Raw genomic sequence first — 26,525 nt, forward strand, 5'->3', positions numbered from 1 at the left:
TATCTCCACAATCTCAACCATTACCTCCTTCAGAACCCCAGGAATGAGATGTCCTTCTTCTTCAAAGAAAGGGGCTTTCCTTCCTCCACCATCAACACTGCCTCACCCACAACTCTTCCATTTTGCACAGATCTGTCCTCACCCCGTTCACCTGCTACCCCACTAGGGATAGGGTTCCACTTGTCCTCACTTACTACCCCACCAGCCTCCATGTCCAGCACATAAATTCCCATAACTTTTTCCATTTCCAACAGGATCCCACCACCAACCACATCTTCCCCCCATGCCCACTTCCTACTTTCTGCAGGGATATGCGACTCCCTTGTCTGTTCATCCCTCTCCACTGATCTCCTTCCTGGTACCTAGCCATGCAAGTGGAACAAGGGCCATATCTGCCCTACACTTCCTCCCTCAATACCATTTAGGGCTCCATCTACTGCATCCAGTACTCCTGGTGTGGCCTCCTGTATATCGGTGAGTCCCAATGTAGATTGGGAGATTGCTTTGCTGAGCATCTACGCTCAGTCCATCAGAGAAAAAGTGGGATCTCCCAGTGGCCACCCATTTCAATCTGACTTCTCATTCCTATTCCAACATGTCAGTCCACAGCCTCCTCTACTGTTGCAACGAGGTCACACTCAGGTTGGAGTATCTACACCTTATAGTCCATCTGGGTACCCTCCAACCTGATGGCATGAACATTGATTTCTTGAATTTCTAGTAATTGACCCCCCGTCGTGCACCATTTCCATTCCTGTTTCCCTCCCTCGCCCATCTCCTTACCTGCCTATCACCTCCAGCTGGTACTCCTCCCCCTTCCCTTTATTCCATGGTCTTCTGTCCTCTCCTATCAGATTTCCTCTTTCCAGCCCCTTACCTCTTTCACCTATCAACTTCCCAGCTCTTTACTTCACCCCTCCCCCTCTCCCGATTTCACCTATCACCTGCCACCTGGAACATACTCCTCTCCTCCCCCACCTTCTTGTTTTAACTTCTCATCTTTTTTTCCAGTCCTGATGAAGGGTCCCACCCCAAATCATCGACTGTATACTCTTTTCCATAGATGCCGCCTGGCCTGCTGAATTCCTCCAGCATTTTTTTGTGCCACAGGCATACCATATGCCTTCTTTACCACACCATCTCCTTGTACAACCATTTTCAGGGAGCCATGGAGCCATACCCCAAGATCCCTCCGTCCATAAACACTGTTTCAGGCCCTACCATTAACTATGTCCTGTCCCTCTACATCTGATCTTTCAAAGTGCATCACCTCACTCCTGTCCATGTTAAATTCCATCTGCTATTTCTCTTTCAATATTTTTATTAGTTTCTACATAAAAGAATACAGAGTACAAGAAGATATATATTATAATCAAAAAAAAGATAAAATAATTCCAAATACATTATATTAGAATCACACTTGCAATCACATTACCCTATATTCATGTAAATTAAATTAAATCATAATACTGTATTGAAATGTAATAATTTTATTATACAGAAAAAAATCTAAACCCACTACCAAGATCAAAGCTGTTTGGTAAAGAAAGGAAAAAGGAAAAAAATCCTTATCATAAAGTGAAATATGTTATTAGCCACCATCTGTTCTTTAACAGCAATTTAAAGGTTTTGAAAATAGTTCAAAAATGGTCCCCACAATGTTTGAAAGTCTTGAATAGATTCAGAAATTGAACAACGGATCTTCTCTAAAATTTAAGCATGACATAACATCACTTAACCATTGAGCGTGAGTAGGTGGAACGACATCCTTCCATTTAAATAGGATCGCCCTTCTAGCTATAGGAGAATTAAACCCCAAAATGTGCAAATCGGATGTCTCCAAAATAATACCTTTTCCTCCAACAATATCGAATAGGGCGGTCAAAGGGTTAGGCTTAAAATTTACCTTAAAAAGTACTGAGAAAGTTTGGAATATTTCCTTCCAGTATCTTTCAAGACTTGGACATGTCCAAAACATGTGAATTAATGAAGCTTCTCCATTGTTACATCTATCACAAAAGGGAGATGTATCCGAATAAAAACGAGATAGCTTATCTTTAGACATGTGAGCCCTGTGGACAACTTTAAATTGTAGGAGGGAGTGGCGGGCACATAACGAAGAAGTGTTAACAAATTTTAAAATTTCATTCCAAGTTTCCTCAGGAATTGAAGTCTGTAAAACTTGTTCCCGGAGATTTTTAATTTTGTCTAAAGGAGCATTTCTCATTCCTAACAACATGCCATAAATATTGGATATTGATCCATTATGAAAGGGTTTCAAATTAGAAATTACATCTACTAAGTCCTTACCCGGACTATTAGAAAATGAATATAATTGAGAACGCAGAAAGTCTCTAATTTGTAGATATCGGAAAAAGAGGGTTTTTGGTAAGCTATATTTAGCTGACAATTGCTAAATGAAAGGAGACTTCCTCGAACAAACAAATCCTGGAAGCATTCAATACCCAATCTATCCCATTCTTTAAAAACTGGTCATAGAGGGTTTAAAAAAATAATTAGAAAAAATGGGACTTGAAGGAGAAAATCCCATTAAACCAAAATATTTTCTAAATTGTACCCAGATCCTCAAGGTATGTTTAACTACCAAATTATCAGTTAATTTACTTAAGGATAAAGAAAGTGAGGATCCAAGAAGAGAAATGATAGAAAATTTATTAACAGAGTTAGTTTCTAAAGAAAACCATATCGGGCAGTCCTCACGGTTAATATAATATGACCAAGACGTAAGATTTCATATATTGACTGCCCAATAATAAAACCTAAAATTTGATAAAGCTAAACCTCCATGCTTTTTAGCTTTTTGAAGATGAACTTTATTTAGTCCAGAATGTTTATTTTTCCATATATATGAAGATATAATAGAATCAAGAGAGTCAAAAAAGGATTCAGGAATAAAAACGAGTAAGGCCTGAAAAAGGTATATAAATTTAGGTAAAATATTCATTTTAATAGAGTTAATTCGACCAATCAACAATAACGAAAGGGGCGACCAGTTTGTTAGTGCCCTTTTTACATAATTCAGAAGGGTAAGAGAATTTTCTTTAAGTAGGTGTTTATAATTCTTAGTAATTGTTACACTCAAATAGATAAATTGATTTCTTACAATTTTAAAAGGAAGGTTAGCACTAATTGATACAAAATTATTCAAAGGAAAAAGTTCACTCTTACGTAAATTCAGTTTATATCTTGAAAACTGGCTAAAGCAAGAGAGTAAAGAAAGCACAGGAGGTAAAGAAGTCTCAACATTAGAAATAAAAAGCAATAGGTCATCAGCATAAAGCGAAACTTTACGGATAGTACCTCTCCTTGAAATACCAATAATATCATTAGATTCCCGAAAATCAATGGCTAAGGCTTCTAAGGCCAGATCAAAGAGCAAAGGGCTCAAGGGGCAACCTTGTCTGGTTTCACGTTCAAGTTTAAAAGGTTTAGAATTCTGAAAGTTAGTAAGAACCTGAGCCGAGGGAGATAAATAAAGTAATTTAATCCATTGAATAAAATTGGGCCCAAAATTACATTTTTCTAAGATTTTAAATAAATAATTCCATTCAATCGATCGAAAGCCTTCTCAGCATCTAAAGATATCACACATTCCGATATCTCCTTAGAAGGAGAATAAATAACATTTAATAAACAAGAATATTAAAGTGGGAATATCAATTTTTAATAAATCCAGTCTGATCATTAGAAATGATAGATGGTAAAATATTTTCAATCCTACAGGCCAAAACTTTGGATAGAATTTTAGTATCAACATTAAGTAAGGAAATTGGTCTGTATGAAGAGCATTCAGTTGGGTTCTTATTCTTTTTAAGGATAAGCAAAACAGAAGCTTCATAGAAAGATTGTGGCAACTTACCCAACTTAAAGGAATCCAATAAAACTGAACATAAATAAGGTATAAGCAGTAAGGAAAACACCTTATAAAATTCTGCAGAAAATCTATCAGGACCTGGAATCTTCCCTGAGTCCAATGAACGTACAGCCTCGGCAATTTCCTCATAAGAAATAGGTTGATCCAACTATTTACGGTTATCAACAGAAAGTGTAGGAATGTTTAATTGGTCTAAAAAATTATTCATAATAGTATTATCTTTAGGAGGGTCAGAACTATAAAGTTTAGAATAGAATTCTCTTAAGATATCATTTATATCTGAATGGTCAGTTGTCCTATCATCATTAGCTTTACAAATTTTTTTAATTTGCCATTTAGCTATAAAGGTTTTTAATTGGTTAGCCAGTAATTTACCTGTTTTCTCTCCATGAATACAAAATCGACTTTTATCTTTTAGTAGTTGAGTTTCAATTGGATATGTTAAAAGGAGATCATATTTAGTTTGAATTTCAACATGCCTTTTATACAAAGCAGGATCTGGAGCCAAAGCATAATTTTGGACTAATTGTTTCAACTGATTAGCTAACTCAATTCTTTCTTTATTAGCTTTTTTCTTGAAACTTACAGTATATGAAATAATTTGTCCTCTAATATAGGCCTTAAAAGCATCCCATATAATAAGACTAGAAGTCTCTTCCGGTGTATTCTCTTTAAAAAAAAGAATAATTTGTCTCTCCAGAAATTTTAAAAAATCCTTATCAGATAGCAAAGTTAGTTTAAAGTGCCAAGATCTGTTTGTTTGAGGAAGACCAGGGAGATTTAAAGATAAAAGCACGGGGGCATGATCTGAGACAGCAATCTCTTTATATTCACAGGATCGAACTAATGGAATTATTTGGCTATCAATTAAAAAAAAATTAATCCTGGAATACCTATGGTGGACATGAGAAAAAAAAACAAATACTCCCTGTCTTGTGGATGTAAAAAAAACGCCATACATCAACAATATCACATTTCATTAAAAAAGATTGAATAAACAAAGCTGATTTATTAAGTGTCGCTGGTTTAAAAGATGACCAATCTAAAGCTGGAACTAACTAGCAATTAAAGTCTCCTCCCATCACCAATGAGTAAAGACTCAAATCTGGCAAAAATGAAAAAAATGCTTAAAGAATCTTGGGTCAACTGTATTCGGGACATACAGATTAGCAAATACCATTAATTTATTATCTAATTTTCCTGACACTATGACAAAGCACCCATTAGTATCAGACACTACTTTATGTTGGACAAAGGGAACTGTATTATCTATAAAGATCGAAACTGCCCTAGACTTACTCTGAAAAGAGGAATGAAAATGAGATCCTCTCCATCTACTGAAAAGGCGTAAATTGTCACAATTACGTACGTGAGTTTCTTGTAGAAAAATAATTGGAACCTTAAGTTTTTTAATATATGCAAAATTCTTATTCATTTCACAGGGTGATTTAATCCTTTCACGTTAAGACTAAGTAAGTTAATAGTTTGATCCATTTTTAATACTATTTAATAGAAAGGTTAAAGTAATAACCACTGGAATGTATATTAAAACCAAACAATAAACCTTGAAATGTGGTAACCAAGCAACAGATCTGGCTAAAAATCCAAAACAGCTTCCAGAAAAAAAACTATCCCCCCACCCAAAGTCAGAAAGCCGGCCAAGAGAAAGCTGACAGTTAAATCTAATGAGGTCACCCTCCCAAAAAAACCTATTGATTTAGCTCCTAATTAGTTTCAAGGTTAACTGCATTCCAACCTAGACAAAACAGTAGACAAAGAAAAATAACATAACCCTCATAACAAGAACACATATGGATTAATTATTACATTTTCAAAATGATAAAATGAAAAATACCCAAACTAAGCCTTATTGACAGAAAAAAACCTCAAGAAAAATAAGTATAATATAAAATAATAAAAAACCCATCTTAATTCAAAACATACGAACACACAAGATATTAAGTCATTAAAATCTTGTTCTCTAAGTAAAGCATTTAAAGTTTCAAAAGGAGAGTTAGCTACACTGGTTACTGAACAGTTAATCTTCTGATTTTAAGAATTTCTGAGCTTCTTCACTCAAATGGAACCATTCCTTCGAGCCATTCTTCAGTATAATTCTGAGCAGAGCGGGATAACAAAGAGAAGGTTTGAAACCTTTGTTAAAAAGTTCCGACATAACCATTTTGAACTTAGCAACCTCATTCATGACCTCGGGTGAAAAATCCTCGACGATCCTGATCTTCTGACCATTATAATCAATCATTTCTCTTCAATAGGATTCACGAATTAAATGATCCTTTGTTCAAAATTCATGAAAACAGATTATTACTGATCTGAGTCTTGCTCCTGGAAGTGGTCTAGACACAAGCGATCTATGAGCTCAATCAATCATAGGTAAAGACGGTAAGATTTTAGGAAATAATTTTGCCAAAAAGCTTGCAAAGAATTCAGTAGGCTGATCATCTTCCGTTAACTCTTCAAGACCCAGAATTCATAGATTATTTCTTCTGTTTCTGTTTTCTAAATCGATAATCTTTTGTCTTAATTTTTCATTAGACTTAGATTGTTTTTCACAAAGCTTTTGTAGGTCATCCATTTTCGCATCCAAAATCATCAGAGTTTCTTTATGCTCTTCTATTCGTTTATCATGTTCAGTTAAGGTTTTTTGAATAGAATCCAATTTTGCACCTATTTGTTTAATTTCAGAGCTGAGTTGTTGGAACTGCTGCTGAAACCCGTCGAAGGATTCTTTTCTGTGTTTTCGAAGCAAACCTATTAGAGCTTCCAAAGATGCGGGAGGGTCTTCTTCTTTAGTACATTTGGCACCCCTTGTACTCATAGTAATCTTAGTAAAGCAATATCACTCTTAAAAGGAAGGTTTCAAAACAGGTTGGAAACAGGAAAGTAAGTAAGTAGGAGCGACTGCAAAAGGCTGTTACTCCATCAACAACCAGCAGGAGATCTCTATTTCTTTACTTACATCTGCAAAAGATCTATAATTTCACTCTATCCATTGGCATCCTTATATATTATCCATAACACCACCAATCTTTGTGTCAACTGCAAACTTCCTAACCCACTCATACACATTTTCATCCAGGTCATTTGTACATATTTGCAAGAGCTGTCAGGGAGGGTTTAGACTATTTTGACAGGGGGATGGGAACTGGAGTGCTAGTGCTGAGGATGGGGTCATTCGTTTACAAACAGAGGCAGTGTGTGGTGAGAATGTTAGCAAGGAAAGGCTGATGGTGAAATTGCAGTGAATGGATGAGTTGCAACATAAAAGGAGGACAAAATCAGAAAGGGTGATGAATTCAGGACTGAAGCTGTTATAATTGAGTATACACGGTATATGGAATAAGGTAGATGAACTTGTAGCACAGATACAGATTGGCATGTTTGATGTTGTGGGCATCATTCAATTGTAGCTGAGAGAAAATCACTAAGTCGAGGCTGAATGAAGATCAGAGATGGGAGCTTAATGTCCAAGGATACACATTGTTTTGAAAGGACAGGCAGGTAGGCTGAGGGGGTGGGGTGGATTTGGTGGTAAAAAATTATATCAAAACATTAGAAAGACGTGACAGAGGATTGGAAGGTGTAGAATTATTGTGTGTAGAGCTCAGAAACTGCATGGGTAAGAAGACCCTGATGGAAGTTATATACAGACCACAGAACAGGAGCAAAGATGAGGTCTACAAATTACAATGGGAGATAGAAAATGCATGTTAAAAAGGCAGTGCTACGACATTCATGGGAGATATTAATGTGCAGGTAGATTGAGAAAATCGGAATGGTGCTGGATCCCAAAAGGGAGATTTTCTAGAATGCCCATGAGGTTGCTTGTTAAAGCAGCTCATGGTTGAGCCGAATCAGGGATCAGCTCTTCTGCATTGGGTGTTGTGCAATGAACTGGAACCAATTAGAGAGTTTAAGGTAAAGGAACCCTTAGGAGCCAGTGACATAATATGATAGAATTCATCATGCAATTTGAGAATGAGGAGCTAAAGTCAGATGTATCTATATTACAGTGGAGTAAAGGGAATTCCAGAGGCATGAGAGAGGAGCAGGCCAAGATTGATCAGAATTGAATACTGGTAGGGATGATGGCAGAGCATCAATGGTGAGAATTTCTGGAAGCAATTCATCCCAAAGAAGTAGTAGTATTCTAAAGGTAGGATGACACAACTGCAGCTGACAAGATAAGTCAAAGCCAACATAAAAGCCAAAGAGAGGGCAGTAATAGAGCAAAAATTAGTGGGAAGTTAGAGGATTGGGAAGCTTTTAAAAAACCAACTAAAAAGACATAAAGGAAGAAAAGATGGAATACTAAGGTAAGTGAGGCAATAATATTAATGAGGATACCAAAAGTTTCTTCAGATATATAAAGTGTAAAAGCAAGGCAAGAGTAGATATCAGAGCACTGGAAAATGATATTGGAGAGGTAGTATGGGGGACAAGGAAATGGCAGATGAACTGAATAAGTATTTTGCATCAGTCTTCACTAGCAGTATACCAGATGTTCGAGGATGCCAGGGGGGCAGAAATGTGTGAAGTTTCCATTACTAGGGAGAAGGTGCTTTGGGAACGAAAAGGTCTGAAGGTAGATAGGCCACCTATACCAGACGGTCTACACTACAGAGTTCTGAATGAGGTGGCTCAAGAGATTGTGGAAGCATTTTTTCACGAATCAATAGATTCTGGCATGGTTTTGGACGACTGAAAAGATGCAAATGTCACTCCAGTCTTCAAGAAGCGAGAAAGGCAGAAAAAGGCAATTATAGGCCAGTTACTCTGATCTCAGTGGTTGGGATGATGTTGGAGTTGATTGTTAATGATGTAGTTTCAGACACATGAAAAATAGTCCATAGTCAGCATGGTTTCCCTCAGAGAAAATCTCGTCTGTCAAATCTTTTGCAATTCTTTGAAGAAATAACAAAAGAGAATCAGTGGATGTTGTGTACTTGGAATTTCAGATGGCTTTTGACAAGCTGCCACATGAAGCCGTTTAACAAGTTAAGAGCCCATGGTATTACAGAAACGATACTAGCATGGATAAAGCAGTGGCTGATTGGTAGGAGGCAAAGAGTGGGAATAAAGGGAACCTTTTCTGGTTGGCTGCAGGTGACTAGTGTTGTTCTACAGGAGACTGTGTTGGGACCAATTCTTTTCACATCATATGTCAATGATTTGGATGATGGAATTGGTGGCTTTGTAGCCAGGTTTGTGGATGATACAAAGATAGGTGGAGGGGTAGGTAGTTTTGCAGAAGCAGGGTGGTTACAGAAGGACTTGACAGATTAGGAGAATGAGCAAAGAGTTGGCAGATGGAAGACAGTATCACGAAGTGTATGGTCATGCATTTTGGTAAAATACATAAACGCATATACTATTTTCTAAATGGAGAAAAAAAATTCAAAAATCTGAGATGCAAAGGGACTTGGGAATCTTTGTACAGGTCAAGTCTGTGGTGAGGAAGGCAGATGCGATGTCAGCATTCATTTCAGGAACACTGGAATATAAAAGCAAGGATGTAATGTTGAGGCTTTCTAAGGAGATGGCAAGGCTCACATGGAGTATTGTGAGCAATTTTTGAGTCCCTTATCTCAGAAAGGATGTGCTGACATTGGAAAGGGTTCAAAGGATGCTCATGAAAATGATTTCAGAATTGAAACGCTTATCAAATGAGGAACGTTTGATGGCTCTGGGCCTGTACTAACTGGAATTCAGTAGAACGAGGGAGGATCTCATTGAAATCTACTGAATGTTGAAAGGCCTTGAAAGAGTGGATGTTTCCTATGGTTGGGGAGTTTAAAACTAGAAGATTTAGCCTCTGAATAGAGGGATGACCATTTAGAATGAAGAAGAGGAGGAATTTCCTTAGCAGAGGGTGGTGAATCTGTGGAATTCGTTGCCACAGACCACTGTGGAGGCAAGTCAACGAGTATATTTAAGGCAGAAATTGATACATTCTTGTTTAGTCAGAGCTTGAAGGGATATGGGGAGAATATAGGAGATTGAGGCTAAGAAGGAAATGGATCAGCATGATGAAATGATGGAGAAGACTCGATGGGCCAAATGACCTAATTCTGTTCCTATATATGGTCTTATATCACAGTCAACAGAGGTCCCAGTATGGAAGCCTGTGGAACACCACTAGTCACAGACCTCAAGCCAGAATAAGTCTGCCCCATGATGTCTATGGCTAAGTCAATTCTGAATCCAAATGGCCAAATAGCCATAGAGGCCAAGAAGCTTAATCTTCTAGATGGGCCTACCTGAGGGATTTTGTCAAAAGCCTTCTAAAATCCTTGAGGACAATATCCACAGCTCTTTCCCATCAATCCTCTTCATCACTTCCTTGAAAAACTCAGTCAAGTAAAACACGACTTGCCCTGCACGAAGCTCTGCTAACTGTCCCTAGTTAGTCCACGGTTTTCCAAAAGCTCACAATTCTTATCACTAAGAATCCTCTCCAAAAGTTTCCCTACTACTGACTCAACAGACAACAGTTTTGAGAATTATCCCTATATTCATTTTTAAACAATGGAACAACATTAGCCACTTGTCATTTGTCCAGGACCTAACCTATAACGATTGGGCAAAGCCCCAGCAATCTCATCTCTTGCCTCGCTCAATACTTGGGAAATAACCCTTCAGGCCCCGGGGACTTATTCACTTTAATATTCTTCAGGTGATCCAGCACAACTTCTTCTTTAATGCCCTGGAAAATGAGCGTGCCCACAGTGATCTTACTAACTTCCACTTAATCCTCCTTGGTAAATACTAATAAAATACTCATTTAGGACCTTGTCTACATCCTCTGCCTCCAAGCACATGTTCCATGAGTAGTCCTACCCACTACCACCTTGTGGACTTGACCTAGTGTACATTGCCTTGGGATTCTTTTTAATCCTACTTGCCAAAGGCTTTTCATGGCCCTTTCTGGCTCTCCTAATTGCCTTCTTATATTTTTTTTCTAGCATCCTTATAATCCCCAAGGTCTCTGATTGATTTTAGCTTCCCAAACCTTAAATACACAATTTTTTTCTGAACTAAATTCACCACTTCTTTCAGCATGCAAGATTATGATACCTTGCCATCTGTGTACTTCCTTCTTACTGGAACATACGTACCTGTGCAGTTAGTCTTGAAACAACCTCTACATGTCAGATGTGAACTTACCCAGAAGTAGCTCGTCAATGAACTTCGACAGTTCCTGGCTGATACCCTTGTAATTTAACTGTCTCTGTACAACACTCTCCCATGTCCTTGTTCATATATACATATCCTGATTCATAGCTTTCTTGATCTGATCTTTAAATCTTTTTATTGACTAAGTATACAAAAAGGTAAGCCATATAGGCACTAATACACTGTTAGAATATAATAAAATTACAGGAGATATTAATACAGATAAAAATGATACAAACAATGTAATTTAAACTTAACATAATAAGGTAACATAATAGTATACTAATTTATATATATATATATATATCAATAGAGAAAAGGAAAAAAAACCCCAACCCTCCCCCCAAAAAAAAACCCACCGTGCAACTAAACTAAAAGCAAAGCAAAGCAATGGGCTAACTTGGAACCAAGTAGATTTAAAGAACTTAAAATCACGTCCTCAAACCCGACCTCCATTAAAAACAGTAAAAAACAACAAGAAGGGAATATAAATATGGAGCAAAAAAGAGAAGAAAAAAAATTACATTAAATGAAAATATTGAATAAAAGATCTCCAGGTCTGTTCAAATTTAAGTGAGGAATCATAGAGATTGCTTCTAATTTTCTCCAAATTCAAGCATAATATCATCTGAGGAAACCAAAAAAAGGTAGTTGGAGCATTAAGCTCTTTCCAATGTTGTAAGATACATCTTTTCGCCATTAAAGTAAGAAATGCAATCATTCTACGGGCTGAAGGAGAAAGATTACTGGAAATTTTAGGTAATCCAAAGATAGCAGTAATAGGGTGAGGAGAGATATCTATATTCAATACTGTTCAGATAATATTAAAAATGTCTCTCCAAAAAGTTTCCAGAGTAGGACAAGACCAAAACATATGAGTTAAAGAGGCTATCTGCCCCGGACATCTATCACAAAAAGGATTAATATGAGAATAAAAACGAGCTAATTTATCTTTGGACATATGTGCTCTATGAACAACTTTAAATTGAATTAGGGAATGTTTAGCACAGATAGAGGAAGTATTGACTAATTGTAAAATCTGCCCCCAGTAATCCACGGAAATGATAGAACCCAATTCCTGTTCCCAATCTACCCTAATCTTATCAAATGGAGCTTTCCTAAGTTTCATAATAATATTATAAATCATAGCCGATGCACCTTTCTGACATGGATTAAGGTTAATTATAGTATCTAAAATATATGTAGGAGGAAGCATTGGAAAGGAAGAAAGTATAGTACTTAGGAAATTTCTAACTTGTAGATATCTTAAAAAAATGTATTCTTGATAAATTATATTTATTAGATAATTGTTCAAAAGACATAAGGGAACCATCTAAAAATAAATCCAAAAACCGTGAAATACCCTTAGTCTTCCAAATTTGAAAAGCACGATCTGTGAATAGCTTTCTTAAAACTATTTCTTCAATGTTCTTGAACTGAAAGGTCAGTCACCTGCACAAGATCATTTCCCAACAGCAGGTCCAGTATGGCCCCTCCTCTAGTCAAACTATCTGATTTATGAAACCTTGTGTATATTCAGGAAGTTGAGGTAACCAATGACAACAATGCTGTTTCTTTTGCACTTTACCCTAATATGCCTTTATCTCTTATACTTAATGGCTATTGGGGGGGGGCACGTGGCCAAGTGGTTAAGGCATTCGACTAGCGATCTGAAGGTCGTGAGTTCGACCCCCAGCCGAGGCACTGATTGCAGCTGTGATGTTGTCCTGATTAATAGTGCAACCCCCACCCCCAGCATCCTTTCACCTCCTCCCGTATCTGTTCTAAAATCATTGAAACCCTGGAACATTAAGCAAACAATCCCATGCCTCTCAACCAAGCTTCTATAAAAGCTACAACATAATGTTTGCATTTATTGACCCATACTCATCACCCTTCATCACCCTTATTTTTCACCGGGCTGCAGTCATCACGAGCAGTCACTTGTTTGGTTGAGGCGCTGCGAGGTTTAAAAAAAAAAGCTCGGGACCATTTGGGACCTTTCAGCGGGCTGCAGTCACTACAATCCATGAGGCACTAGGCAAAGGCCAATAAAAAGAAGCCATTGCAGGCGCAGCCATTGTGTGAGTGGACAGGATTAAAGTGGTTAAGCTTCAGCAAGTACAGAAGCCTCACACAAGCATAGGTGTTACGTATGTTTATAGCAGGTTGTTTCTCTCTTCATTTGTCCATTAGTACATAGTTAGTGCAGTGAGAGTAGGTCAAGCGATAGTGGTCGGTTTTTCATGAGAGATGTGGGAACTCTGGACCAGTCTCCCTGATAACTATTACAGTATCTGTATGAAGTGCTCTAAGCCGCAGCTCCTTAGAGACTGTGTTAAGGGACTGAGGCTGCAGTAGTCACCCCTAAGTTGTAGGAGGCAGGTCTCTGTGTGACTGTCAGGAGAGGGAAAGGGAATATGCAGACAGTGCTGAGGACCTCTGTAGCCATTCCCTTCAAAGATAAATATATCGCTTCGGATACAGTTGGAGGGAGACCTACCAAGGGGAGCCACAGTGGCCGGGTCTCAGGCAGGAAATCTGGTTCTGTAGGGAAGGGTGGAGAAGGAGAGTGCCATTGAGATTATTTATTTTAGAAATACAGCACAGAAGAGGCCCTTCAGGCCCACAGAGACACTCTGCCCTGCAACCCACCCATTTAGAGTCATAGAGTAGTACTGTCCAGAAGCAGACTCTTCAGCCCATCTAGTCCATGTCAGAAACATTCAGACTGCCTATCTCATCAACCTGTACCAGGGCCATAGCCCTCCATACCTCTACCATCCACGTACCTATCCAAACTTCCCTTAAATTTTGAATTTGAGTTTGCATGCACCATTGTTCCACACTCTCACCGCCCTCTGAGTGAAGAAATAATCATGGGACAATTTACAATGACCAATTAGCCAGGTTTAATATCACTGGCATACATCATGAAATTTGTCGTCTTTGCAGCAGCAGTACAATGCAATACATAATAATTGAAAAAAAAAACCCTGTGAATTACCGTAAATATACATAAAATAGTTACATTAAATAAGTAGTGTAAGAATAAAAATAAAACTAGTGAGGTAGTGGTCATGGGTTCAATGTCTATTCAGAAATCAGATGGCAGAGGGGAAGAAGCTGTCCCTGAATCATTGTGTCTTCAGGCTTCTGCCCCTGGTTCCTGATGGTATCAAGAAGAGGGCATGTCCTAAGTGATGGAGGTGCTTAATGATAGATGCCACCTTTTTGAAGATGTCTTGGATATTACGGAGGCTAGTGCCCATGATGGAGCTGACTGAGTTTACAACTCTCTGCAGCTTATTTTGATCCTGTGCAGTAGCCCCCCCACCGTATCAAACAGTGATGCAGCCAGATTTTCCATGGAGTGTCTTTGGTGACATTCCACGCCTGCTCAAACTCCAAATGAAATATAACCACCGTCATGCCCTCTTTGTAGCTGCATCGATATGTTGGGCCCAGGATAGATCCTCAGAGATGTTAACACCCAGGAACCTGAAATCACTCACTCTTACCATTTCTTATCTCCCTCTGAGGACTGGTGTGTGTTCCCTGAGCTTACCCTTCCTGAAGTCCACCATCAGTTCTTTGGTCTTACTGATGTTGAGTGCAAGGTTATTGCTGTGACACCACTCAACTAGCTGATATATCTCGTTCCTACATCAACTAGCTGGTATATCTCGACTCAACTAGCTAATATATCTCAACTAGCTGATATATCTCGTTCCTACATCAACTAGCTGATATATCTCAACTAGCTGATATATCTGGTTCTTACATCAACTAGCTGATATATCTTGTTCCTACATCTTTGAACTAGGAGAAAAAATTGGAGCAAGCACTCGGAGGAAACCCACACGCACACAGGAAGAACGTACAGGCTTTCTCACAGAGGGCACCGGAATTGCACTAAATTCCGAAGCCCCGAGCTGCAAGAGCGAAACTAACCACCATCCTACCATAGTGCCCCAGGGGATTCCATAGTTCAAAAAGCATACAGGAGATTCTGGAAGAGGAACCTGGATGGTATGTTGCCTCGCAGGTGCCAGGGGCAGGGATGTCTCAGATCAGGTCCACAGCATTCCAAAGGGGGAAGGTGAGCAGGCACAACTTGCGGTACGTATTGGTATCAATGACATAGGTAGGAAAAGGGAGTAGGTCCCAAAGAGCGAATAAGGAGTTAAACAGAAAACTAAAAAGCAGGACCTCCAGGGTAGTAATTTCTGGATTCCTGCCTGTGGCATACGCCTGGATGATCTGACAGATGATTGCGCGGCTGAGGAACTGAAGCAGGGGACAGGGGTTCAGCTTTCTGGATCACTGCGATCTCTTCTGAGGAAAAAGGTATGAAAGGACAGCTTATACCTGAACTTAAGGGAGATTTGCTACAGCTGTTGGGGAGGGATTAAATGGACTTGGCAGGAGACTGGGAACCAGAGAGATAGGGTTGAGGATGGGGCAACTGATATACAAGTAGATGCAGTGTGTATTAAGGCTGTGAGGAAGGACAAGAAGATCGTAGGGCAAAATTGCAGTCAGTGGGATGAGCCGAAATATAACATGGGGGAAAAAATCAAAATTGGTGATGATTGCAGGATTGAAGGGCCTATATTCGAATGCATACAGTATAGGAAATGAAATGGAAAGACTAAAGATTAACATCCTGGGAATTAGCGAAGTTCATTGGATAGGTGCTGGAACATGTCAGATTAGAAATAAAACACTAGTTTATTCTTGTGGAACATCCCATACTAATGGAGTGGGAATCCTTGTGGATGAAAACATGGCAAAAAGTGTTTTAGGACATTCAGCAATATCAGAAAGAATGCTCCTTGTTAGATTCAGAGGACAACCATTTGATTTAGCAATCATACAGGTATATGCACCAACAACAGATGGAACAAATGAGGATATAGATAAATTCTATGAAGAGCTTGAACAAGCAAAGAATGGATGCAAATCTCAAGGTATTGTTATTGGCATGGAAGATCTAAATGCTAAAGTAGGACAAGGTGCTGATGGAAATACCATAGGAAAATTTGGACTAAGGGAAAGAAATGAAAGAGGTGAGAAATGGGTAGAATGGTGCAAGGTGAATAATCGGGTCATTATGAATACCTACTTTAAAAACCATCCAAGACCCTTGTGGACCTGGAAAAGTCCAGGTGATAATACAAGAAATCAAATTGACTTTATTACTATAAATAAAGATTTAGAAACTCAGTGACTCAATGCAAAACATATCCAGATGCAGACTGTAATAGTGACCGTAACCCAGTAGTATGTCATGTAAAAGTAAAACTTAAAAAACTAAAGAAGCAAAAACCTGAACAATCCCTTGACTACTTGCAATTAATTAAAGAAGAAAACTTAAGACAAAAATTTACAATTGAAGTAAGGAATAGATTTCAAAGTCTAGATATAGAATCTGTTGAAGATGATAGCAATCATGTAGAAATGAAATTTAACTCTCTAAAGGATGCCTTGGTAGAATCAGCAAAGTCAGTGATTCTTAAAAAAGAAAAAAGCAAAAAAAAATAAATGGATGACAGATGAAATCAAAAATGCAATGGAAGAAAGGAGATGGAAGAAAGCAAATCCTATAGAATATAAGTCCTTAGATAAAAAGGTTAAAAGCTTATGTCAAAAAGCCAAAGAAGAATGGTTAAGCCAGGAATGTGAGCAAATAGAAAGAATCCCTATTACTGATCCAAAAAGGTTACATCAACAAATCAAGAATATCACTAGTAAAAAGCTCCTCTGTTCTTCAGGTGGATGTTTGAAAACAAAGGACGGTACTATTATCATGGATAAAGATGAGATTATGAACAGATGGACTGAGTATATTCAGGAATTGTTTGAAGATGATCCAGGCAAAAAACCAGAAATTAAGAAAAACATTGAAGGTCCAAGTATTTTAAAATCTGAAGCTTGTAATGTAATAAATAAGACGAAGAAAGGAAAGGCAGCAGGTCCTGATGAATTAGTAATAGAACAAATTATTGCCCTTGCAGATTATGGAATTGAAAAACTTACTGATTTGATCAATGACATTTATGAGACTGGAATAATACCAGAAGAGATGAAAAAATCAGTATTTATCACTCTTCCTAAGAAAGCCGGAGCAATAGAATGTGAATTACATAGGACCATAAGTTTAATGAGTCATATTACCAAGATACTTCTAAGAATTTTGATGATAAGAGCTAAAAGTAAGATACAAGCTAAAATAGGCAAAGAACAATGTGGTTTTATGAAAGACAAAGGTACAAGAAACACAATATTGATGTTAAGGATACTATTAGAATGTGCTATTCAAGTGCAAAAAGATATGTTTGTTTGTTTTATCAACTACACAAAAGCATTTGATAAAGTGAAGCACAATAAGTTATTTGAAATATTACAGAAAACTCTAGATCTAGATTCAAAAGACCTCCACCTAATCAGAGATCTGTACTGGGAACAAACTGCCGCTGTAAGAATAGATGGAGAAGTGAGTCAGTTTGCGAAAATCAAGAGAGGCATTAGACAAGGGTGTGTTTTCTCCCCGATTTATTTAATGTGTACAGTGAAACAATATTACAAAAAATAAGAGACATCTTGGGAATCAAAGTTGGTGGTGAAACCATCAATAATTTCAGATATGCAGATGACACTGTGTTAATTGCAAGTACGGAGGAAGAACTACAAAACTTAATTGATATAATTATTGAAGAAAGTGAAAAAATGGCTCTATCTATCAATTGCAAAAAGACAGAACGTATGGTAATATCCAAAAAGAAGGAGAAGGGAAGACATAAAACAAGTAAAGAGCTTTTGCTACTTAGGAAGCTGGGTGACATCAGATGACAGTTGAGACTTGGACATCAAAAGAAGAATAGGGATGGCAAAAGACACCTTTATGAGAATGAAGAGTATACCGACCAATACTAAACTAGGCATGACAACCCGCCTCAGAGTACTGAAATGTTACGTTTATCCAGTTATGTTATATGGCTCAGAATGTTGGACAATATCTAGTAACATGAAGAAACGAATTGTAGCAGCAGAGATGTGGTTTTTGAGGAGGATGCAAAGAATATCATGGATGAAATGAATATCTAACAAGGATGTCATGAACAGAGCAAACACAAAAACAGAAATAATGTATGAGATCATGAAAAGGCAACGTAACTTCATTGGACATGTGAATAAACCATGTATTCAACCTGAGCCTGAGGCTCCGGAGGGTTCCTGTACTGTGGAAGACGTCCCGCCTTGTCCCTGTGCCGAAGACGCCGTGCCCCAGCGGCCTCAATAACTACAGACCGGTGGCATTGACCTCCCAAATCATGAAGACCTTGGAGAGACTTGTTCTGGAGCTGCTCCGGCCTATAGTCAGGCCACACTTAGATCCCCTCCAGTTTGCCTAGTTCAACACCATCCGCCCTGCTCTGCTGGGGGAGAAGCTGACAGCGATGCAGGTGGATGCTTCCCTGGTATCATGGATTCTTGATTACCTGACTGGCAGACCACAGTACGTGTGCTTGCAACACTGTGTGTCCGACACAGTGATCAGCAGCACTGGGGCTCCACAGGGGACTGTCTTGTCTCCCTTTCTCTTCACCATTTACACCTCGGACTTCAACTACTGCAGAGTCTTGTCATCTTCAGAAGTTTTTGGATGACCCTGCCATAGTTGGATGCATCAGCAAGGGAGATGAGGTTGAGTACAGGGCTACGGTAGGAAACTTTGTCACATGGTGTCACCAGAATTATCTGCAGCTTAATGTGAAAAAGACTAAGCAGCTGGTGGTAGACCTGAGGAGAGCTAAGGTACCGGTGACCCCTGTTTCCATCCAGGGGGTCAGTGTGGACATGGTGGAGGATTACAAACACCTGGGGATACGAATTGACAATAAACTGGACTGGTCAATGAACACTGAGGCTGTCTACAAGAAGGCTCAGAGCCGTCTCTATTTCCTGAGGAGACTGAGGTCCTTTAACATCTGCCTGACGATGCTGAGGGTGGTCTATGAGTCTGTGGTGGCCAGTGCTATCATGTTTGCTGTTGTGTGCTGGGACAGCAGGCTGAGGGTAACAGACACCAACAGAATCAACAAACTCATTCGTAAGGCCAGTGATGTTGTGGGGATGGAACTGGACTCTCTGACGGTGGTGTCTGAAAAGAGGATGCTGTCCAAGTTGCATGCCATCTTGGTCAATGTCTCCCATCCACTACATAATGTACAGGGTGGGCACAGGAGTACATTCAGCCAGAGACTCATTCCACCGAGATGCAGCACAGAGTGTCATAGGAAGTCATTCCTGCCTGTGGCCATCAAACTTTACAACTCCTCCCTTGAAGGGTCAGACACCCTGAGCCAATAGGCTGGTCCTGGAATTATTTCATAATTTACTGGCATAATTTACATATTACTATTTAACTATTATGGCTCTATTACTATTTATTATTTATGGTGCAACTGTAACAAAAACCAATTTCCCCCGGGATCAATAAAGTATGACTATGACTATGACCATGACTATGACTATGACTATTAGGAAAGAGGAGTTAGAATACACGGTAATTATGGGAAAGATTGAAGGGAAGAAAGCAAGAGGAAGACAAAGACAAAGACAAATGATGATGGAGACAGCAGCCAGAGAATTGGAAGTGAATACCAATGAATTGATCCACTTGACCCGAAACAGGAGAGTATGGGCCATGGCAGTCAAAGCTCAAACTGGGTATGGCACCCGATGATGATGATGATGACAGTATAGGAATAAGGTGGATGATCTTGTAGTGCAGGTGTGATGTGGGCATCACTGAGTCGTGGCTGTAAAAGATCATAGCTGGGAGCTAACATCTGAGGATACACATTGTATCGAAAGCACAGGCAGCTAGGCAGAGTGGGTGGGATGGTGCTGATGGTAAAAAATGAAATCAAATACTTAGAACGAGGTGACATAGGATAGGAGGAAAATGTAGAATCATAGAACATAGAACAGTACATTACAGGAACAAGCCCTTCAGCCCACAGTGTTAAGCTGAACCAACTAAAAAGTAAATTAAAAAAACCCAAATTCTAATCCTTCCTACTTACCCAATGTCCATATCCCTCCATCTTCCTCATATTCAGGTGCCTATCTAAAAAGCCTCTACTGTATCTGCCTGTACTACCATACCAGGCAGTGTAGTCCAGGTATTCACCACTCTGAGTAAAATACTTACTCCTCACATCCCCTTTGAACCTACCCCCTCTCACCTTCAATGCATGCCCCCTAGTAATATGCATTTCAACCCTGGGAAAAAGAAACTCCCTGTCTACTCTGTCTATGCCTCCCATAATCTTATAACCCTCTATTAGATCTCCCCTCAGCCTCTACTGCTCCAGAGAAAACAACCCAAGTTCATCCCGTCTCTCATGATAGTACGTGTCCTCTAAACCAGGCAGCATCCTTCTGCACCCTCTCCAAAGCCTCAACATCCTTCCTAGAGCGGAGCGACCGAACTGTACACGATTGGCCTAACTAGGGTTGTGAAGTTGCAACATAACCCCTTGACTTTTGAATTTAGTGCCTTGACTAATAAGAGCAAGCATTCCATAAACTTTCTTAACTGCTCTATTGATCTGTGTAGCCACTTTCATGGAGCTAAGAACTTGGATCCCAAGATCTCTGCTCAGCAACATGTTAAGGATCTTATCCTTAACTTTGGACAGTCTCCTATCAAGGTGCAACACCGCACATTTATCTACATTGGTCATGGGATTGAGTTCAAGTGCTGTGAGGCAATGTTGCAGCTATATCTTATTTAGACCCCACATGGAGTACTGTGTTCAGTTATAGTGTAGCCCCCTGGCAAGCCTCAGGGTCGCTCAGCTCGCTGTCGTCGAGGGAAACAGCCCTCAGCCCCGCCAAACTTGGTAATAAAGTTTGTGTGGATGCTGTGTGATGTATCCCACCCTGCCAAATAACAGACAATTCACCATATACAATTAAATGAATTACAGTTTATAGATATTACTGGAACTATATAATTAATAGAGATAAAAGAAAAAGAAAATAAAAGGTATCACACTTATCAAAGTTCAATCTCTTCTTCCACAACAGTTGGAGCTCTAGTAACGATCCTCACTTCACCATTCGATCCCCCCTGACCACCTCGACCCGCCGTCTGGGACCAAACACGAGTCTGTCTCCGTCTCCTCTCCTCGCCGAAGACCCTGGACCTCGGACTCCTGTTCAGGGTCCGACCCCGTTAGCCAGCTCACAGCACCTTGTCCATTCTCTCCCTCTCTCTTGCGCCTTCTGCCCAAAAACCCACACATCACAATAACTTACAGACACACTAGAAAGAATAACATCTATCCCAATTGGTTCGTTTGCTCTCTTAACGATAATATAACCTAAACAAGCTGTTAGTGAGAGAACTTTCTCAGCAGTTAACATAACAAAGAAGTCATTTTAATTAGCCTACGCAGTAACATAAAAGAAGAAACCCCTTACACTAGTCACCTCACTACAGGAAGGATGTGGTTACTGTAGAGAGTGCAGAGAAGATTTACAAGAATGTGGTCTGGATTGGAGAGTGTGTCTTATGAGAATAGATTGAGTGAACTTGGCCTTTTCTCCTTGGAGTGATGGAGGATGAGAGGTGACCTGATAGAGGTGTACAAGATTATAAGAGGCATTGATTTGTGTGGATAGTCAGGGACTTTTTCCCAGGGCTGAAATTGCTATCAGAAGAGGGCACAGTTTTAAGGTGCTTGGAAGTAGGTACAGAGGGATGGCAGAGTTTTTCCACACAGAGTGGTGGGTGCATGGAACACACTGCCAGTGATGGTGGTAGAGGCCAGTACAATAGAATCTCTTAAGAGATTCTTAGATAGTTACATAGAGCTTAGAAAAATAGAGGGCTATGTGGTAGGGAAATTCTATGTAGTTTCTAGAGTAGGTTACATGGTCAGTACAACACTGTGGGCCGAAAGGCTTACAAATTTCTACGTTCTATGTAAACTCCACCTGCCACTTCTCAGCCCAAAGTTGCAACTGATCTATATCACACCGAAGAGAAGTATTCATTGAGGACCTCGCTCACTTCCACAGCCTCCAGGCACATCTTCCCACCTTTATCTCTAATCGGTCCTACCTTCACTCCTGTCATCCTTTTTTTCTTCACATAATTGAAGAATGCCTTGGGGTTTTCCTTTACCCTACTTGCCAAGGCCTTCTCATGCCCCCTTCTTGCTCTTCTCAGCCCCTTCTTAAGCTCCTTTCTTGCTTCCCTATATTCCTCAATAGACCCAGCTGATCCTTGCTTCCTAAACCTCATGTATGCTGCCTTCTTCCACCTGACTAGATTTTCCACCTCACTTGTCACCCATGGTTCCTTCACCCTACCATTCTTTATCTTCCTCACCGGGACAAATTTATCCCTAACATCCCGCAAGAGATCTCTAAACATTGACCACATGTCCATAGTACATTTCCCTGCAAAAACATCCCAATTCACACCCGCAAGTTCTCGCCTTATAGCCTCATAATTTGCCTTTCCCCAATTAAAAATGTTCCTGTCCTCTCTGATTCTATCCTTTTCCATGATAATGCTAAAGGCCAGGGAGCGGTGGTCTCTGTCCCCCAGAAGCTCACCCACTGAGAGATCTGTGACCTGACCCGGTTCATTACCTAGTACTAGATCTAGTATGGCATTCCCCCTGGTCGGCTTGTCCACATACTGTGACAGGAATCCATCCTGGACACACTTAACAAACTCTGCCCTATCTAAACCCTTGGAACTAATCAGGTGCCAATCAATATTAGGGAAGTTAAAGTCACCCATGATAACAACCCTGTTATTTTTCCCTTGGTCCCTTCTTAAACAAAGGTTTAATATTAGCCAATTGCCAATTCTGCAGGACCTCACCTACTCCTGGAGAGGACACAAAGATACTGGTCAAGGCCCCAGCAATCTTGTCTCTTGCCTCCGTCAGTAACCTGGGGTAAATCCCATCAGGCCCGCAGACCTCTCCATCTTAATACTCATTAGGAGACCCAACACTTTCTCCTCTTTGATCTCTAAATGCCCTAACATATTTATGCACTTTGCACTGATATTCTGGTCCTCCCTGAGCTCTTCCTTGCTAAAAACTGAAGCAAAGTACTCATTGAGTACCTCCCTCACATTCTCGACAAAGAAGCAAATGTTCCCCTCTTTATCCTTGAGTGGTCCTACCCCCTCCCGAGTTATTCTCTTGCTCTTGATGATCATCAGGATAAAGTTATCAAACCGCAAGGGTAAAAAAACTGTTGACAGTTATATTCAGGCCACTGAACAGTAGCTAGGATGTGAGATACAAATTACATAGGAGACAGATAATGCATGTAGAAAGGACAGTGTTGTGATAATCATAGGGGATTTCAATGCAGGTAGATTAGGAAAATTAGGTTGGTGCTGGATTCCAAGAGAGTGAATTTGTAGAATGCCTACAAGATGGCTTTTTAGAGAAGCTTGTGCTGAACCCACTAGGAGGGTGGCAATTCTGGATTGAGTGTTGTGAAATGACCCAGATTTGATTAGGGCGTTTAAGATAAAGAAACGCTTAGGAAGCAGAGATAGAATTATCTTGCAGATTGAGAGGGAGAAGCTGAAGTCAGCTGTATTAATATTACAACGGAGTAAAGAGAGGAGATGCATGAGGGAGAACATGGCCAAAGTCGATTGAGTCATAGAAAAGTACAGCACAGCAACAGTTCTTTGAGTCCATCTTGACCATACCAACCCATTTAAACTGCCTAGTCCCATCAACCTGCACTTGAGTCCACACCCATTCTAAACATGTACCTATTCGAACTTGAAAATGTTGAAGTTGAACTTGCATGCACCACTTGTGCTGGCAGCTTGTTCCACACTCTCACCACCCTCTGAATGAATTAGTTTCCTCTCATGTTCCCCTTAAATTTTTCATCTTTCACCCTTATTCAATAACCTCCAATAGTCCCACTCAACCTCAGTTGAAAAAGCCTGCTTGCATTACCCTATACACACCCTCATAATTTTGTATACCTCTATCAAATCCCCATCAATCTTCTATGTTTCAAGGAATAAAGTCCTAACCTATTCAATCTTTCCTTATAACTCAGGTCCTCCAGTCCCGGCAACATTCTTGTAAATTTTCTTTGTACTCTTTCAATCTTATACATTTTTCCTCAAGATAGGTGACAAGAACTGCATGCAATAAACCAAATTAGGCCTCACCAACATTTTATACAACTTCAATAACATCCCATCTCCTGTACCAAATACTGTACTTTGATTTATGAAAGCCAACGTGCCAAAAATTTCTTTACAACCCCTACCTGTGTTGCCATCTTCAGCAAATTCCAGGTCCCTTTGTTCTACCACAACCCTCAGTGGCCTACCATTCACTGTGTAAGACCCATCCTGGTTGGTCCTACGAAAGTACGACAATTCGCACTATTCTGCATTAAATTTCATCTGCCATTTTTTCCAGATGGTCCAGGTCCTGCTGCAAAATTTGATAGTCTTCATCGTGTCCACTTGTCAAATGGGAGAGCAGATTTGAGGAGCCAATGAGTGAAACAAGACACACAAATTTAAAAATCGGTATTTGAGGTACAGGTTTCCCCCGCCATCCGAAGGTAGAGCGTTCCTATGAAACAGTTCGTAAGCCGAAATGTCATAAAGCGAAGAAGCAATTACCATTTATTTATATGGGAAAAATTTGTGAGCGTTCACAGACCCAAAAATAACCTACCAAATCATGCCAAATAACACATAAAACCTAAAATAACAGTAACATATAGTAAAAGCAGGAATGATATGATAAATATACAGCCTATATAAAGTAGAAATACTTTATCACAATCATTACTGAACTTGCTCTCCGTAGCAAAAATCTCGCGCAAGCGCCGTCAGCAGAAAATCTCACGCAAGCGCTGTTAGCAAAAACGCGGCGCAAGAGCTCTCCAGTAACCTTTAAGCTATGAAGCTGCCAAATCATACCAAATAACACGTAAAAATACACAGCCGATATAAAGTAGAAATAATGTATGTACAGTGTAGTATCACTTACCGAAAATTGGGACAGCTTGCCGAGCACACTGATGATGGTGTGTTAGACTGAGTCGTCGCAGGTTGGGTGGTGCAGTGGCCCCCACACTCCAGGCCGCCGACAGATACCGAACCGTGAAGCATGCAGGGGTCCAGCGGTAGCCGGGAGGCACACAGCACATCTTTAAGAAAAAAGCCGAAATAAGCATGCTAATTAATTATGTGTCGGGCGGCACCTAATTAATTAGCATGTTTATTTCGGTTTTTTTCTTAAAGATGTGCTGTGTGCCTTCCGGCTACCGCTGCATTCTCCGCGAATTGCGGGGTGGTGGGACACTGGGGTGTCATCTCGTTGTCTGTTTCCATTACAGCAGGCAGCTCATCTTCTCCGATGACTGCCTGCCTCGATGTCGAAGATCAAGGTTCGTCGTCTGCTGTGGCTGATGCGGAAGGCTTGCTTGACTGCTGAGCCTCGCACATTTTTCTATCATACTGTTCTTTGTAAGCACTCAAACCATCCTGCAAATATCCCCTAAACCTACATACCCTTTCAAAATTAAAGTCGTACTTTATCATTGCAGTGAAAATCTCACGCAGTCACTTTCGGTCCGTTCGCTACTGCATTCGGTTTCAATTGTTATCCTTTCCTCTTCCAATTGCATCAGCTCTTCATCTATCAGTTCTTGGTCATGGGATGCCAAAACCTCTTCAACATCATCTTCGTCAGCTTCGACAAGCCAAATTCACTTAGTCCTTACTTCGTTCACCACGATCAAAACGCTTAATTATGTCTAGTTTTACGCTAAGTGTAACACCCTTACGAGCTCTTTTAGGCTTTTCCAATTCCTTAGAACTCATCTTGCTAACGGCTGCTCACAGGCACATGTTTAAGCAATGCCAGTGAGAATGCAGTTCTGAATCCGGGGGAGAGCGGCTGCTCGGGACGCGCGCGCTGCCTTTTATCGCGCGCTGATTTTTTCACGTGCTGATTTTCCCTGCGCGCTGCTTTTTCTCGTAACAGTGAAAACACCTTCTGAAAGCAAAATCTGGGTACTAATGTAGGTCTTTTATAATAGTGAGGTTTCGTAAAGCGAATGTTCGAAAAGCAGGGGACACCTGTATTTTAGAAATGAACAGCGAAACTCTAAATCGCACATCTAGCTACCCAAAACGAGTACACTGTACGTTCAGTTTTACCCTTTAAATGAAACTCTACTAAACCCCAACGATTTATAAAACCCAAGAAGTAAGCATGCTACAAACAGATGCTTAACTTAACAAACCGCGGGGGCCCCCATCTATGTCTGCAATACTCTTTCTCAGCGGTCCTTCAGGACTGGTCACAAATTCAGCCTGAGGTTAGACCCC

The sequence above is a fragment of the Mobula hypostoma genome, chromosome 12 (genome assembly GCF_963921235.1).
Source record: "Mobula hypostoma chromosome 12, sMobHyp1.1, whole genome shotgun sequence".
Lineage (NCBI taxonomy): Eukaryota > Metazoa > Chordata > Chondrichthyes > Myliobatiformes > Myliobatidae > Mobula > Mobula hypostoma.